Source organism: Anas platyrhynchos, chromosome 11 (genome assembly GCF_047663525.1).
Source record: "Anas platyrhynchos isolate ZD024472 breed Pekin duck chromosome 11, IASCAAS_PekinDuck_T2T, whole genome shotgun sequence".
Classification (NCBI taxonomy): domain Eukaryota; kingdom Metazoa; phylum Chordata; class Aves; order Anseriformes; family Anatidae; genus Anas; species Anas platyrhynchos.
The window spans coordinates 19,906,592-19,923,293 of NC_092597.1; the positions used below are offsets into that span (position 1 = coordinate 19,906,592).

Sequence of the window (16,702 nt, forward strand, 5' to 3'; positions counted from 1 at the left end):
ACTGGCTTATTATCTAGATGTTATACTTTGGCAAAATGTGACAACTATACCTTTTCATTTCCCCAGTGGCCTCCAGGAGACGTAAGATTTAGTATCTTATAGAACACTTTAAGCTTGAGAAACTTCTTCTTATGGTGTCTTATGAATCCTGGAGGCTGTGAAAACGATTACAGTGCTTTATATTCACTTCTCTCAGCTTGCAAGAGATATGCTAGTGGACTGATACCAAAGTCTCCTCCTTGTCACTGATCTGCAGAAGTGGTACGTCTGAAACTACAAGCCCTTCCCTTTCAAGTCACAAAATGAGCTGTTTGCAACAACAGCTCCACATTCTTTCACAGCCCTGCCAAGTTCCAGGCCAAAAGTGTCAGCATTGCCACGGTTTCTGATCTTGTGCAGCCATCAGTTTAAAATGTGCAATTTCCATGCACATTTATTCTGGGCTCAGTGCAATTTCGATCCCCAGGACAGCCAAGGCATGGTGAGATCAAGTCTGCTTGCTCTGTTTTGAAGTCAGGTTGACTGGAAAATAAGAAATAAAAAAGAGAAAATAATAAAATAGGAGAAAAAAAAAAAAAAAAAGTACTTGGATATTTGACCATCTTTCCCTTTTCCCCACCTGACAGGATCTCATAAAATCCATTGGAATATTTTGTTGTGGGGTAGCGGATGAAAGAACAAGCTGCCATGTCATGCCTCTTGAAAGGTTTATATTGCTTGCACATCATTCAGCTGCCCTCAGAGGAAAGTCTATGTGATTTTTGGTATCTGAGTGAGCACGCAATGAAAACAGATTCAGATCTCCCCAAGGTTCCACAGTTGTAGGTCCACACAGGAGACAATTTTCTGTGAGTCATCCAAGCAAGGGGTGTCATGGCTCTGCTAGGCACATTTGTTCTCTATATATATTTCTCAGTTTCAGCTAACAAAGGGAATAATAACAGGTACCTCTTGAAACCGTGTTTTCTAAAGGCTCACCTGGTGAATCATTCAGCCTAGTGAATCATTCTCTGGCCAAAATGAGGTGGTTTGGGCAATTTAACTGACCTGCCCCTAACTGATCTGCAAGTATTACGACGATGCTGATTTTGTCAAGTCTGAGGGCCTGAAGTATTTATATTCCCTGACATGATATTTTACAAAATCATGGACTTCTGGGATGCAGAAACACCACCAGATGCCCTTGGTCAGTGCAGTGAACCACTGTTCTTTCCAGGATTCATAAAGCAACACAAGACTGGAGAGAGCTAGACCCACATTAGCTGCTGACTTAATCAGTTTCTGAGACATCTTGTATCCTACAGTGGAGACAAAACGGGGCTGTCTGTCCCTACATAACAAAATCTCCACAGGACTAATTACCACTGCCTACTCTTAACTCCAAAAATCCCTCCTCCATAAATTGGAAGTTTCATGTTTTGCACATGTGGGAAAATTTACTTCAGGGAGGTGTCCTATGCTGTGTGCCTCAAGGACATTGGAGTGTTCATCAGTCTCTTAGGCTGAGAATTTCCTTTTTTCAGGAAGCAACAGGTGGTTGCAAAACACGTTGAACTGAAAAAAAAACACACAAGAAACACAATACTGTAGAAGTATTAAAAAATCTAGAATAAATCCTGGACTATAAGGCTATGAGCTGCTCTGCTGTCCTCTTCAGATAAAGCACGCTAAAGAAACACTGCAAACAGATTTTTTTTATTATGTTACTTCTATGTGTATTTACATTGTGTCTTACCTGGAGGAATAATATATATCTGGGCCAGCAAAGATCTAGGTTGCTTCTTATCTAGGGTTTGTGGACAGTTTATATTTGGCAGTATAATCTCTACCACACAAAAGAAGTGTAGTTTCTGATATGGTGAGAACTCTTTTTTTTTTTTTTTTTTTTTTTTTTTTCTCATGCCATGTGGACAAATTTAAGAATTTCCCATATGTCCACTGCTAAAGGTAAGATCAAAGTGCCTTTTTCTTCTGTCCAGCACAGGAAGCCAAATTACAAGGCCACAGACTGAAATTCCTGGGGACCTTCTGTACAAAACAGTTCTCTAACATAAATGTCAGCTTGAAAGCAAGGACCCTATGACTTCAGTGAAAGTCTTATATGACTGGTCGATCTGAAATTCTTTTGGAAGTTCAAATAGTTTTGCTTTTATATATATATATATATATATATATATATATATATCGTCTCGAGCACCTCAAATTTCTCAGTCCAAGCCAATGAGTCCATTTGAAACATTGCAAGAGATGTTGTCTGGTCCCTACGAAGTTCCGAAACATTTTTGCATCATTTAGTGCCTTCATTGAGACAACCCTCAGATAAGCTTCATAATTTGAATGACTACCAGCTTATCACAACTGCATCTTTTTACATTCATACTCTGATCTTCACATGTGGAAACAAGAAAAATAAACTCACGGATGAAACAAAACTATGCGCATACATATAAACACCTAGTTACATACACGTAGCCAGACATAATGCCAACATCCTTCATTCAGACAAATAATGTAACAGTTGTAAATCCGAGGCTGCAAATCTTTGTGACAGGATTAAAAAAAAGCAAGAAAGAAATATGAATACTTGCATTTGAGTCTCTTTGCTCTCCAATTGCTATCAGACCTTGGGTAAAGTTACTCTGTGTATGTGAGAGTGCATGCACACATGAACACTCATCTATGCACACGTGTCTATACACAGGCATACACTTCTGTATTCTGTACTTCAGTCTTTTGTTTCAGATTTTTTTATGCTTAATTACCATTTCCCCTCACTTGCTTTCTTTTCTCTTCAGCCCACTAAATGCTTCAGTTTCAAGTGTGTGAGAGGCTCAATTTGATTTACAGTGTTAGGAGATTTTAAACAATACATTTCATGCCGCTAGAGGCTTGAAGCAACATCCTGAAGCAACAGGCTATCTTTCCCTAAGCTTAAAAATTAAGATTCACTGGAGTATGAAGGTCAATGGGAGACTCGGGAAAGGGTAAACGGTCTGGTATGATTACACTATGTCTGAACCAAACTGGCTTTCCCAACAAAAATGTGTCAAGTAATACAGACAATTCATAGATATGAATTTCTTCTCTGTGTTTCTGCCAGTGTGATATTTGAAGAATCCTGCCAAAGAGTTCAGTCCCAAACCTTGTGTTTTGTATTAAATAACAGGATTTAATAAGAACTGTTTATAATTTCATGACATCAGAAAAATGTAATAATAACCTATAGAAAAATTCCTCTTTCCCAAGCTCAAATTTTAACATATCCTGAAACACAGAAACAGAACCACAACTGTGACAGAAAGACAACCAGAAGGAAAAGGCCCATCTGCAGCTCTTCCCTGCCCTTCTCTGGGACCATGCACCAAGCCTGTGACCCCTTCCTCTCTGACCTGTTTTCTAAGGACAGTTGAAGAGCACCCAGAGGATGGGTGAGCTACAGACAACAGCATTAATCATCTCTGTAGGTGTCCCTTGAGCCTTCCTTTGTTTTATGACCAGTGGACATCTATGGCCCTCATGAAGCAAGGACACTTGAAAAAGGTTACCCAAAGAGAGACCAGAATGCAAGCTGCTTTGAGGAGCAACTGTACACTCCGGAGTAAGGGATATACTCATTCCTAGATCTAGCGTTTGTGCAAACCAGTTATAAGCAACAGGAGATGCTAAGCTTATAAAGAGCACTGTGTGCAGTTAAACCAATACTTTTTGGAAGCGTCAGCCCTATTATGAGAATGCAGTAAATGCTGCCATATGCTGCCACAGTGAAGATGATAAGTGGCCTGCTCATCTGACTGCTGGGAACAAATAGGAGAGAAAGTGCCTCATTTAGGTTTTGGTCCAGCGTAACGAAAGGAGTTCAACACACAGGATTAAAATCAATTAAAGGTCAGATCTATTGAACTCAAAGTTGCAATGGAAAGTTTTGACTGATGAGGAGGGACAAGCTTCATTCGGAACATCTGATGAGTTTGGTGTCCCAACTGCCCCTCCTACCACCCCTTCCACAATCGGGTGAGCCATGGAGTCAATCAGCTCCTGAACCACTGCAATTTACCACGCACTCTTTGAAAGCCAGATGAAATTGGTGACGATTTACCATAAAATGCTATGCTGTAAATGGCAGTGTGTCAGGGGCTGACTGACAAGTAGTATAGATATCTGTGAAGCAGAGGCAGGGCTGGAGGCAGTAGCCTCATCTGATGTCCCAAGTGAAGCCATCTTGTCAATCAAATCCTTCACAACAGACCTACATATCAGGATTTCAGCGTACGAAATTCACTGTTGTCGAGAGATATGACAAGCTCTCTGAGTTCATGCAGACTTACTTCAAAATACAGCTAAGTGGGTTGTAAGGAGGATGTATTTGTTGCACTGACCGCTGTGTAGAATTTCAGTCCAAAAGGTCTGTCCTCTACAGAGAGATCTGGTCAGAGATAATGTGTTACCCAAAACCATCTGAACCTCCCACAAATTTATTCTACAAATGAATGGAAATTAAAGTGAAATGGTTAAAAAAAAAAAAAAAAAACTCACTCTTTTCTACCCTCTCATTGTTTTCCTCTTCACCGGACACATCACTGTTGACTCAATTATGTAATGGGAACAGCAACAACAATAGAAATAGTGGGTATGAAAAAAAATAAGCTGGACGTATGTTTTAATTTATGTTAGCAAAAAGAACAGTCCTATCATAATATTAGCCACATATAGTCTAGTGTTAGCTACCAGACCTTGAAACCTGGGAAAAAAGGCACAAATAGGAAGGTTAAAGCAGTTCTGGCTGAGTGGGGAAATGAGAAGGCCAAATGTACATTAGTCAAAGAAAGAAAAATAATATCCCAGAAAATGAATAAGAGATAACTATCCTCAGAATAATACTATATAAATACATTTGCTGTAGGTCACATAAAAGATTCATGGCACACACATGTACAGGTCAAATTACCTTTAAATATTAAATTTCTTTCCAGCGGGGAAGAATTTCAGATTTATGCTGTTTTCATAAAGAAAAAGGATGCACCCCGTGCATTATTATTTGCTGACAAATGATAGCTTCTGGGTTTGCCTGCAAGATGTGGGTTAGAAACACTCTTTTTCATGATACAAAAAAAAAAAATAGAGGAAAGAAAGAAAGAATGAATCATCACGTAATTCATCTCTTCCCCAAGAAGTTTCTGCTTTCTTTTGGCTCATTAAATCAATATTTTCTTATTAGGGAACTATAAAAGTTAGCATAGGAGAACACCTATTAGGTCACTTAGAGTAGTCCATTTCCCTGCTAATGCAGTATGTTTTTTTCCCTGCAGCACATTTTGGGCAGTCCGGTTTTAAAAAGACAAGGTTACACTGTTCCTTGGAGACATGACTCCACACACACCTCACTGTTCAGACATTTTCATATTAGTAGGTCTAAGCAGGGATAACAGAGCCACACACACACAAAAAAAAAAAAATCATGAAAATAAAGTATGAACTTATAGCTCAGCATACAATGGCACAGAGTGGTAAATCTATCAAACAACTGGTAACAAACTATTACTACTGAATTTATGGTTCCAGTTTGGCCTTTATCAGTTGAAAACAAATGTGTTATTATCTCTTGGCTCTTTGATGGTCTCTGTGGAATGAGCTGTGACTCTTCCAGATGGATAGATGTTCAAAGCATACTACCAACTTCGCACCGATGGCCCTGAAAACTGAACCCAACTCTTGATTACAGTGCAGCAAGTCATTCATTCAAAATATGTCTGAAGGCCTGGTACAAGCTCCCAATAAAAATGTCTTCCAAACACATTATGGTAACTAACTAAAAATACTTAGACTATCTTTAACAATATACTGTTAATGAATTATAACCAATCTTAATTGTGCTGGTTTTTGTTTGTTTGTTTTTTCATCTGATAAAGGAAGGATTGGCTTTGCATCCTGACCAGATAAGCCTGTGGAAGCACATCCTTTGCCTTCAGTGAGGCTCAGAAGTACACCCAAAACCGGGGGGGGGGGACGGGACACCAAGAGATGCTGTTAGGTTTTGGCTCTCTTTCAGGGTGGAGCAGGAGATAAGCAGCAATACTGAACTGTGGAGATGAACTCCTTATTCCTAGTGGCATCTGCTTCAAAGAAGAAGAAAAACCTCACTGCCCTTATTTTCTATATCAAGAGAATTTAAAAGACTTTTTGCTTCCCACACATATTCAAAGTAATTGCATGGACCTGTTCACTTCTGGAGCTCTGAGTCATAGGGCTCTGGTGGATTTAGCAGTGGTGAACTCCATCATTCCCCTTCCTCTCTCCACTAGTCTGAACTAATGTGTGTGACTGCAAAGTGGCTGCGGACGTACCTTCTGCCACCCCTGCAGTAACCTCTGGCAGAAAAGCAGTAACCTCCGGCAGCTGAGACCACCGGAGTTTGTGAGTCAGCGCCTTCAGGCTGTGAACTCCCAAGCAGAGAGGCAAAGTTCAAGGCAGAACATATTGCACAGAGGAAGCTGCCTCCACGAGCTGAGTGTTTGAAAGTACAGCACATTTCGTCCTCATTCATTCAGGGTAAAATACACACTGTCAGACCGGGGCTAAGTCATTTCAAGGGACTTTTGTCACAATGTGGCTGTTTGTATGTAAACCTTGGTCTCGGAGGAAAATCCTGCAGTCAGGTTATTGTTTAATCTTCATCGCTGCCTCTCTGGCAGGGTCTGGGGTAAGCCTGACTCTATGCTACCTACTAAAAATGCTTTCCTAGGAAGGGAATCTTGTGAAGCCTTTAGCCACTGGTGTGGCTTAGGTCCTATCTGCAAAGGTGGTGGTAAGATTCTTCCCCAGCTCAGTGCATGGTCTTGGTGGCCCCACTCTGTGGAAGGCAGTGCCAGTTTGATCTACATTACTTCCTTAGGATTATTTTCATTCACAGGGTGCCCATCATTTGCAATTAAAGCCTTGCTGAGGCTTCTTGAATAGGAATTTATTATATTGATTTAAATCAACAGAAATAATAAATACAATGAAATATACCACTTCAGACAGGAATTATCAGACATGGGAGCTAAAAATTCTCAGGCCTCAAGTTTTTGTTAGACTAGTAAAACTCAGGGGGTAGAGAGACCCATGGAAGGCAAATACAATAGAGGCACGAACACATGGGCGCAAATTTGTTTTCCTTTCACTGCAAGTGAACGCTCAGGGGAAAATGTTTGCAGTGTTAGGCCAGCTCTAGTTTCCGTAGTCTCCTAAGGTCCTGCTGAGGGCAGGAAAGCCATTCTTTCCATTCATGGCGTTGACTTTTTGCTGCCACCATATTCAGGCAGCTCCTGCAGACCATCTGGCACAAGTGAACTGGCTAACCTCATTTTCCAAAGTGCACACCTCACCCTGTCGCCGTTCCTCTGCCGGAGGACACCAGGATTTCTTTCTCTTTTCTCTTCCTTCCCTTTCTCAGCATTGAGGCTTTGAGAGGGGTAGAGGGGTAGCCCCTGTCTTCCTCAGAAGAGCCCCTCGATCTTGGTGTGCTCTCTTTTCACTTTCTTGACCCCCCACCTCTGTGCCCGTCTGCTTTGTGTTTTATCTCTGCCTGTAAAGTTGTGTGATTATGGATAGAGAAGTCACCACACAAACAGGATAGAATTCACCACAATGGCTGTTTTGTTCATATACATTTCACTGTCTGTCTCTTGTCGGAGCATGGCTATCATCTTCTACTAACAATATCCCTGGGTAAATGATAAAGTCAACTCTGGAGTAAAGTTAGACGTTTTATCAGCATGTTCAAACTATCCCCTTACAGCTCTGTACTTGCCAACTGCACATCCTTTTCCTACACAAAGACTCAATGCACATTAAAAAGGCACTTATTGAAGCTGGTGTTTGTTTGCAGAGAGGGTGTGGATCCTGCTCACTGTGGCGGTCACCCTCCGTAGTTTTTCTCTCATCACCCAGAGAAAACTAGGCGATGCAGTTATGCTTTCTGACAATCCCTTGGCTCAAGTTTGAGGTTACTCTGCCTCTTGCCAGGTCATTCTTCTTCATTCCTCTGCTGATGCTAACTGATGGATTTCCCCTAAGCTGACGACAGAGTTGATCTAATGCCTTACTGCAGGAGAAAAGTCACCGCAGACACAAGATAAAAGATAGGAAGCTCAGAGGTCTGTGTTGGCTGGTATCCTGAAGCCACAAGAAATTGATAACAGGGGACCCTAATATACTATCCATACGTCAAAAGGCACAAGAATGATAAACCTCCAAAAGTCTTTCCCACTCTCAAATTTGGCGATCAGATTAATGCTGTGAAACAATCTCCTAATAAAACAATTGCATCCACATCTTTCCAGGCAAGGATTAGCAGTCATCTGTTTTGATAAAGCTTGACCTGTAACGGAAAGTGGAGCTGTGAAGCAAAGGTGGCTTTTACATTCATTTATTTCTCTCTCTTACATAAACGGTGGTTAGGGTTAGTGATTTTGGCTGTGAGTGTGATACTTTGCCTGAAAATGTTCTTATTACAGCTGTTTCTCTGACGTCAGGATCTGAGTGGATTTCTCAAAAACTTAATTCTCTTTGAGTAGGGTATCTCTTTCTCTCCGTCCTTTTCCTTGTGTCCATTTAAAATAAAGAGCCTTTGCAGAAGAACTGCCCTGTCCTCTGAGTTTATATTGCAGTTAGTGCAACAGGACCCTAATCCTGGCCGGATGTTTAAGAGATTAGGAAGAGGAGGAGGATGCATGTTTATACAGAAGGCTTTCTCTTGTTAGTCAAATAAAGAGAAAATTTCCTATTGGTTTAATTCTTAACTGTTTTGACCTCTTACAGCAGGGTTAAATTTGGCCCTTTGTTCTATTGCAGGGTAAGACACTGTGAGCAGAGATGAGCTAACTACTTAATTTAGTTTCAGAGGGGTTGATGCAAAGGTTTGCCTTGCTCAGAATTTCCAGCTTCCTACATCCCAAGCTAATTCCAATCAAGCCCCATGGGAGCTTAGCTCCTGAATGAACATAGCATCTCACAAGTCAAATAAGTAAGAAGAAAGGGATGAAAGATTGAATTTAAAGAGAATGAAAAACATTTTTCCTTGTCTGAAGATGTGGACCCTTCTACTTTTGCCCGCACTGAATATTATTAAGCAGAAAAAGACTGCACTATAATGATTGCTTATCTCTGTCTTTTCTCTATTTCCCTTGAACAGTGGTTGGGAGTTTTCATTTCCTATGTCATTTATAACGTGCTGAGTTTTGTATTTTTGTTTTTGTTTGGTGCATGTGTTGTGAAAAGAGGGCCCATTATAGATTGCATCACTCTTCCTCATCCCAGCCAGTTTTAATGTTAAAGTCACAATTTCCCTCAAGACTGCAGCCTGTTCTGGTGGAGCTGGATGACTTGCAAAACTGCATACAGACCTAAAAGCTCCTTAACACTTGGTCACTGATCTGAATCCAGTCTATAACAACAGTAAGCTTAGGCAAAATAGTGTCTGTAATTTTGTAAGTACACACACAATGAGGAACCACTTCTAAAAATACCATTATCTGGCAAACTCAGCAAAAAGACCAAGGACTGCATAACAGTCTTGAAACCCAAGCCAACCTCTACCTCATAAAAATGGTCTTTCCAGGTCAGGGTTAAGGCACATTGGCAAACGTGTTGGATGTGCTCTACAGAACCTGTCTTGTTCTGTTCATTATCTAAGAATGTCCGTCTGGAATAGTAGAAATGACCATAATTCTAGTGTGGTTTTTGTTGTTGTTGTCTTATTTTTCCATTCTTTTTCTAATTCAATTCCCACTCCGCTTCCCACCAAGGCGTTATTAACCTATTGCACTGATGGTTACCAGAATTTTGAATTTTCCTCAAATTTATCCCAGTGCAAGTACTCGTTTTACTTGCTTAATTTTGTATCCCAAAGCCAAACAAACTTTTGCTTAAAATCCTGCAATTTAAAACAGTAGCATTCATAAGAACCTTCTCTTCTGTATCAATTTTCTAACACATATAACAAATGCTGTACCATAATTGACTGACTGTCCCAGGTCATTTCTCCTGGGGACATTAGAAAAAGTTTAGTTTTAAGATTCATATTGAAGTGTTGCCATCAAAGAAACATAAAAGGTTTCTGCAATGTTAGAAGCTGTTCTGCCGCTGCCTTGCCTAACAAGTGGCTTTAAGACTGCTAAGCAGCTGAACACATCTGGCTTCAGTCACCTAAGCTTGCAGGTCACTGGATTGCTCTTTCTGTTGTCTTTTGCCATAAGGATTTTTCTCAACCAGATCGAAAGCTTTTAAGTAGCTGTATGTTTGTGCCAAACACTAATTGAATGAAAGGGAAAGATGTGAGCCAGATGCAACAGGCTAAATTCCCTCTTGAAGTTAATGGAGTTACTTCAAATTTAAACCGATGAATCTCTGATGAGGATCTGGCCTCGATGTTCTCTTCCAAGAAATAGTAAGACGTATTGAAAAATTGATACATCATTGTCTAAAGTTAGAGCTGGAGCAGAAAAATCTAAGAAAAATGTGATATGCAGATCAATGAACTTTTGATTAAAGATACCTATTTCCTGTTACAAGCAACAATTTGTATTCCTCAATTCTGCAAATGAGTAGAGGATTTTACAAAAGGTAATTTATGTATTTTGTTTGATGTACTTTGTTTGAGTCCCTTTTATCTGATTTTTTATGTCAGTGGAGTGAACATTTTGCATCTGCATAACAGCTTATGAAACAATGCTTATCGGTTATCTTCCTCACTGTCAGCAGGTACATGAATCACTTCTTTAAGACATATCTCATTGAAAGGCAGTACACAGAAACAGTGGTGGTAGAAATAAGAAAATATGCAGAGTTATAATATTGGAAATATTTCCCCACCATTATGATCTGAGTTAAACCTGCCAAGAAATAATCTTTTCCATAACAGTTGCTATTTTCCCATGGAGTTCCCAAGCTAATGAGGATGCCCACTTGAACATGTAACCCAAGCTGTTCCAAAAAATTCTAAAAGGTATGTGGATTTGAGCAGGAAGATTTCTCATACAAAGGAAGTGCTACTATTTTTTGTTAATGGTCTTTTTCCTATTTCAAAGCAAATTTAACATAAACTGAAATTTCAAAATAAGCTTATTATGAGTCAAAATAAAACATTTCATCTGTGTAACATCAGAGTAGTTATTCACACAGTGACCTTTTATACTTGAAAAAAATGCACAATAAATACTGGCTTTTCTTCCATAAAAGCCACTTGACATGAAAACTTAATCTATCCTTCTGTATAGACATATGATATTTCAACATTACTGAATTACTTCATTTCATTGTATTACAAAATCCAACGTCATTCAAATTGATATTCTGCTCTAAAATAGTGATTTATTTTCTTTTTCAAGTTGCATTTTTACTCCCCAGAATTACTTTGACAAAAATTCTAACTAGTTTGAAATCAGGCTTTCTCCTATTGAGAATATTGGAAGTTAAGGCACTGGGTAAAAACCTGACCACCCATGAGAGTTTTGCTGTTAGCTTCAATAGAGCCCAAATTGCCCCCATGGAATTCAATGGCGTCATGAAATTTAGAAGTACTGGCTCCACACCATTCAATGGCAGCAAGAGATTAAAGAGGAGTTACACAGGATGGTGATAGTAGAAAGTAATGTATATGGTTCAGATTTAGTACGTATCACAGAATAGGCCACAGGGGTGAAAGGGGAGCTGGGCAGGAATTCCAGCTGAACTAGCTCACTTGTCCCTAATCCCTGATATCTGATGAACTGCCCCTGGCAAGGACCACAGTAGTACAAAAATTATGCCAGTGTTCTTGTGTCAAAGGTGATAGAAAGCTAGAAATCACTTTGCATCAGATTGCTGTAAAAGATTTCCAAAGTTTGGCCTGGATCAGTTTCCCCAGCCATTCAAGAAACAAAAGTAGAGCTCCACATCAGCACATATCAACACTAATTCCTGTATATCATTTCTGAAAGGCTTCAGCTCAGAGACGTGTTTTGTCCCTCAGCCTGGCTCAGAGGTGTGTCGACAAGGGAATATGAAGAGACCTGACTTAAAAACTCTGTCTGTGCTACAGAACAATACAAGGAATGAAGGGGAGGGGGGAGAAGACAAAGCTGGGAGGGGGGATAGAGGGGGAGAAAAATAAAGCACAAACATACACGCACACACACGATATATATATATAACCTTTTACATTTATGAGAATAAAATTAATTCCTCTAGTCTGACAGATGAGCATACCTGTAGATCTACCTACAGACTTCGATAGGCACTTAAATGTAAGCAAAAAGAGTCAATTTGCATTTTCCTTTCTGTTGGCAAACATCATGCATCATTTCACAGTTACCATTAAGGGTTAGTGTTGTCTTAACACAGTGCCTTAGACAGTTGGCACCCATTGTTTGTTTGCTGCCCCAGCAGAATGTCTCAGTCTGCTGGCATTTTTGCACTGATGTTGCTTTTGCCCTGTTTTAATACCATTAACTGGGACATGTTTATTCCAGAAAGGTTTCTTCTAGACCTGAAAACCATCCTTCGTAAAAGCATGTCACTCACCACCTCCTCATACAGGCTTATTTAACAGTGCTGAAGGTCTCATCTCCCATATACACACTCTTACAAGTTCTGGGGTGACCAGCCTCATAAAGCTTCTTTTGACCTTAAGAGAATGAAACTCATATGCACGGGCACAATCTTGGAGACTACTTGGGCTTTAAACAGTGCCATAATCAAAATTTAAATTAGCAAATTCTTTTCTGATCTGTGGCCTCCCTCCCCCTTTTCCTCTTCTCTCTCTTTTTTTTTTTTTTTTTTTTTTTTATAATTCCAGGGAAATGGAAACAAACCACAAGCCTTCATTAAGCAAACAGCTGTGGACTGGAAGAGATCAGAAGTGCAGTCTGGAAACCATGTGTGCTTCTCATGTTGCAATAATTGGGAAATGATGATCAATAGCAGGTATGGACAGACAATAGTCATAGGCATGTTGAAAAAAAGAGTATATCCAAATCCTGCTCTGAATAATAGATCCACCCTGAAATCTGCTTGATCACTGAAGAGCTGGTTTGCAGCCTAGAGAGCACAAATAGGCAGCATGTGAATCTACTCAAGTGCTGACAGAGTCCCCTCCCCTCAAAAATATATTTAGATAGAATACAGTGCAAACGTCAATTAAAAAGGTCGTGTTTAGCCACCACATTTTATTTTCTTCTCAGCCTGTGATGTAATCTGTTCATCTGTTAGTTGCTCACTACATTAGGGACATATGCTTCATGCCAGTAATGAATGTATTGCAGAGTTGTGCTTCTTCTGACTTACCTAAACCACACAATTTTATAAATTCTAGCTTATGCGCCCAAGGAAGTCTTGCTGTCACACAATGCCATGGGATGGTTTAATGTGCGAACCATTTGCCTGTTGTCCATAAATGAAAATCACATGTCAACATGCAAATAATTCAGCTGTCTTTGCATTTTGAATGGAAATAGCCTTCTTTATTTCACGGATTTTTTTTATTCATTTGACGCACCAAGGATGTTGACTTTTTATCTCCACAATAAATTAAGCTAAACAAGCTTAATCTGGACTTTTGAGTTTATGTTGCATCCACACACCATGGGCATGTTCCAGTGGGCTGTGGGACAATCCTGATGAACATTCTCCATACCACAGCTGAAATTAGCAACACTCCACATACCTTGCCATTGCTATTGTCTCATTATAGTGTTATGCTGTATTGGAGGAATATCTATTAAAATACTTCTCATTTTCCACTTAGTCATTGACCTCCCTGTTGAGAACACACACATGCACACATAAAACCAAATTATATTATTAAAATACATCTGGACTAAGAACTTGAATTAAGACTGATGACTGAGTTTTCATAGGTTTCCCAGCTGACTTTGGCAATACACTCCAATTGCAACTGGCCAAAGTTGGCTTCACCTCAATATTCAAAGGTTTTATTCCTTAAGGCAAATTTTTTAAAAGTGAGAGCCACATTTCTCTATCTGTTTCCTCACCCAGAAGAAAACAGAACAAAAGCAATTTCTTTGTTTTTCCGCTCTCTTAATGTGGGATAATTGTCTTGACAGTGATATCCCAAGAAGTGGGATAGGAAGAGAAAGGGACATATTCAGGGTTTTCCCACTTCATCAGACTCAGAAATACCAGTTTTCATGTAACCATTGTGTGTGAATTCTCTAATTAGTGTAAACATTTCTAGAGCCATAGACTTTCATCGCTGCTACACTGAGCACCAGAACAGACCCTTCCCTAAGAACATGCCACTCTCTCCTCCAGATTGGGTAGAATGGCTCAAAGACCCTGGAAATTAATTAAAAACCACAAAATAATTGCTTTTAAGGTAAATTAATGCATGGCCCTTTTCTTTCTTTTTCTATTTTTTCTTTTCCTTTTCCTTTATTTAGAGACATTCTTTCATTATAAACAAGGTCATCTTAAAATTATAAAGATACAGTAAAACATATGCTTTGGGGGTTTAGTGCTAAGCCTGTACAGTCAGTCTTTTTATAGGGAAGCTCTAAAATTAACAAGGATTTTGTAAAGTCCAGAGACCTTCTGAATGTATTTCAACAGAGCAAAATGCCTGCTCCAGTGAATGAATACTCTGTTATAGTGAACAATCATTTGGCAGCATAGGTTATTTTAATGGACACATCACTTTAAACGAAGCCTTCACCATCTGTTCTGCCCTCTAATTACAGATGCAAAAAGAACATAATTCACAATTGCATCATAAAAAAGTAAGATATAAGTGATTTAAATGCATGTGTATGTTCTTTATTCAATGCAGCATGCAGCTGTTATGTTGTTTTCATGTTTCAGACACAAATCAGGATGAAAATGGCTCTCTTTTGATAGAGTGAATTCCCTCATACAGGACATTTTGTGTGCAGCAAGCAAGAATTCACCGAGGGCAAAATCCCCACTTTTTCACATAAAAAACAACTCCACACTCAGTAAGAGGAAGATGGAATTTATATCCCTTAGCCACGGATTCACAAGGCCATGAGACAGCCTGTTCACAGCTATTCCCCTGGAGTACAGACAGCAATAGCAGTCACTGATGCTCCACAAGGCTAATCCAGAGGATATTGAAGTCCCAGAAGGGTTAATCCATTGATATCAGTGGTCAGTGGGTCAGAATACACACACATAGAGAGAACATTTTTATTTTTTTTTTTACCTTTGGTGCTGCAGCAACATACTTCTCCCTGCATCATTGTGCATCCTTCCTACTTTGGTTTGTTTTAATTCCCTGGGGAACACAACCTTGTCTTTGACCTGTAACCCAGCGTTTCAGCTCTCTTGAACACCTTGCTACAGGGCAGGAGTCATGGCAAGACACTTCATCCAGCCCATTGCACCAGGCTGGATTTCAGCCTAATAGAAGATTTCACAGTAGCTGCACAGTATATAGCTCAAAAAGAGAAATTGGAGAGTTCCCGCTGAGTGGGAACTCATCTATCAGCAGCAGCAAAAGGCAGGAATATGCAAGCAAATAATCCATTTTAAAACTTAAATGATGCCATAAAATGAAAGAAATGCCAATTATTCTCAAGTGAGTCAAGATAGTTAAAGTGCAACCTTTTATTGGACTAACAAATCGGTTAGAAATAATACACACAAGCTTTCAGGATGAAAATGTATTTTCTTCAGGTGCTGGCAGCTTTTAAATTGAGCTACGGTCCAATCCAACTTTTTCTTAAGGATCAATATGGCTCCAGACATTTTATTCTTTCTTTCTTTTTTTTTTTTTTACTCTTTTTGATCCAATAAGTTTTCCTTAAAGATGACCGTTATTTTTTATCTACTTAGAAAAAAATCAGGTTTCAAATAAAGATTTTTTTTTTTTTTCACAAGCCTATAAAATTATGATATTTTTTCTTTCTAGCTTCAACAGGAAAGGTAGCTTTAACAAAACTTTATTGTCTGTGTAGTTCTGTTGAAAATATACTTTAAGTTGGAGATGCTCTTTTTCTTGACACAGGAACTTAATAGTATCTTGATTTAGCTATGTATTTAAATATGCATCTAAGCACAGATTAGTTTTCCTGAAATCATTCAAGACCATTCAAGTCAATACACATTATCATCTCAGCTCACTGGTTGAAGAATATAAACATTTTTTCTGCTCCTTTTTTTCCTGTGAGAGAAACAAATGTAAAGTCCAATATTTACAAGATCTGTTACCTGAATGAAAATGTTTCAGAAAACAACAGTCCACCACTCCAGGAGATTAATCTAACTTACTTTCAGTGCTGTGGAGAATGAACTAAAAGAAGAGGAACCTAACAGCTTATATGTCTTGGGTGTTACGAGGCAGACTTAAGACCAGTCAGTGCTGGTCTTACTGGTGTCAGATTTTGTTAGACTACAGAGTTTGTATAAGACGGATGCAAGGAGTATTTTTATCTCACTTCCCCTGTGCCTCAGTCAAACCATCTGTAAAATGGAGATACAAATGTTATCACATTTCTTTGAAACATCTTGAAATCTGCAAATTAAAAATAATAATAATAATAATAATCCTACATGAAAGCTTCAAGAGTACCTTGTTATAGGTAAGGCAGATGAAAAAATAAAATTACAAAATTTTTATTAACTGTTTTTGTCTTTTCTTTTGCATCCACTTTATGAGATAGTCAAAACATTTCATCATTCAAAATACTCATCAGAAGTCATTTGCATT

At 39.1% G+C, this 16,702-nt stretch overlaps 1 long non-coding RNA gene across 2 annotated transcripts in view; it reads right to left on the reverse strand.

Annotated features, from left to right (window-relative positions):
• Window positions 1–544, reverse strand: part of LOC101797280 (uncharacterized) — a 60,017-nt gene extending 59,473 nt beyond the window's left edge. The window contains exon 1 of one of the 2 annotated variants that reach the window (XR_002398380.4): window positions 51–544. This is a non-coding gene — a long non-coding RNA (uncharacterized lncRNA). The remainder of the gene's footprint in view (window positions 1–50) is intronic. The other variant, XR_002398379.4, reaches the window with a different exon arrangement.
• Between the last annotated feature and the right edge of the window lie 16,158 nt (window positions 545–16,702).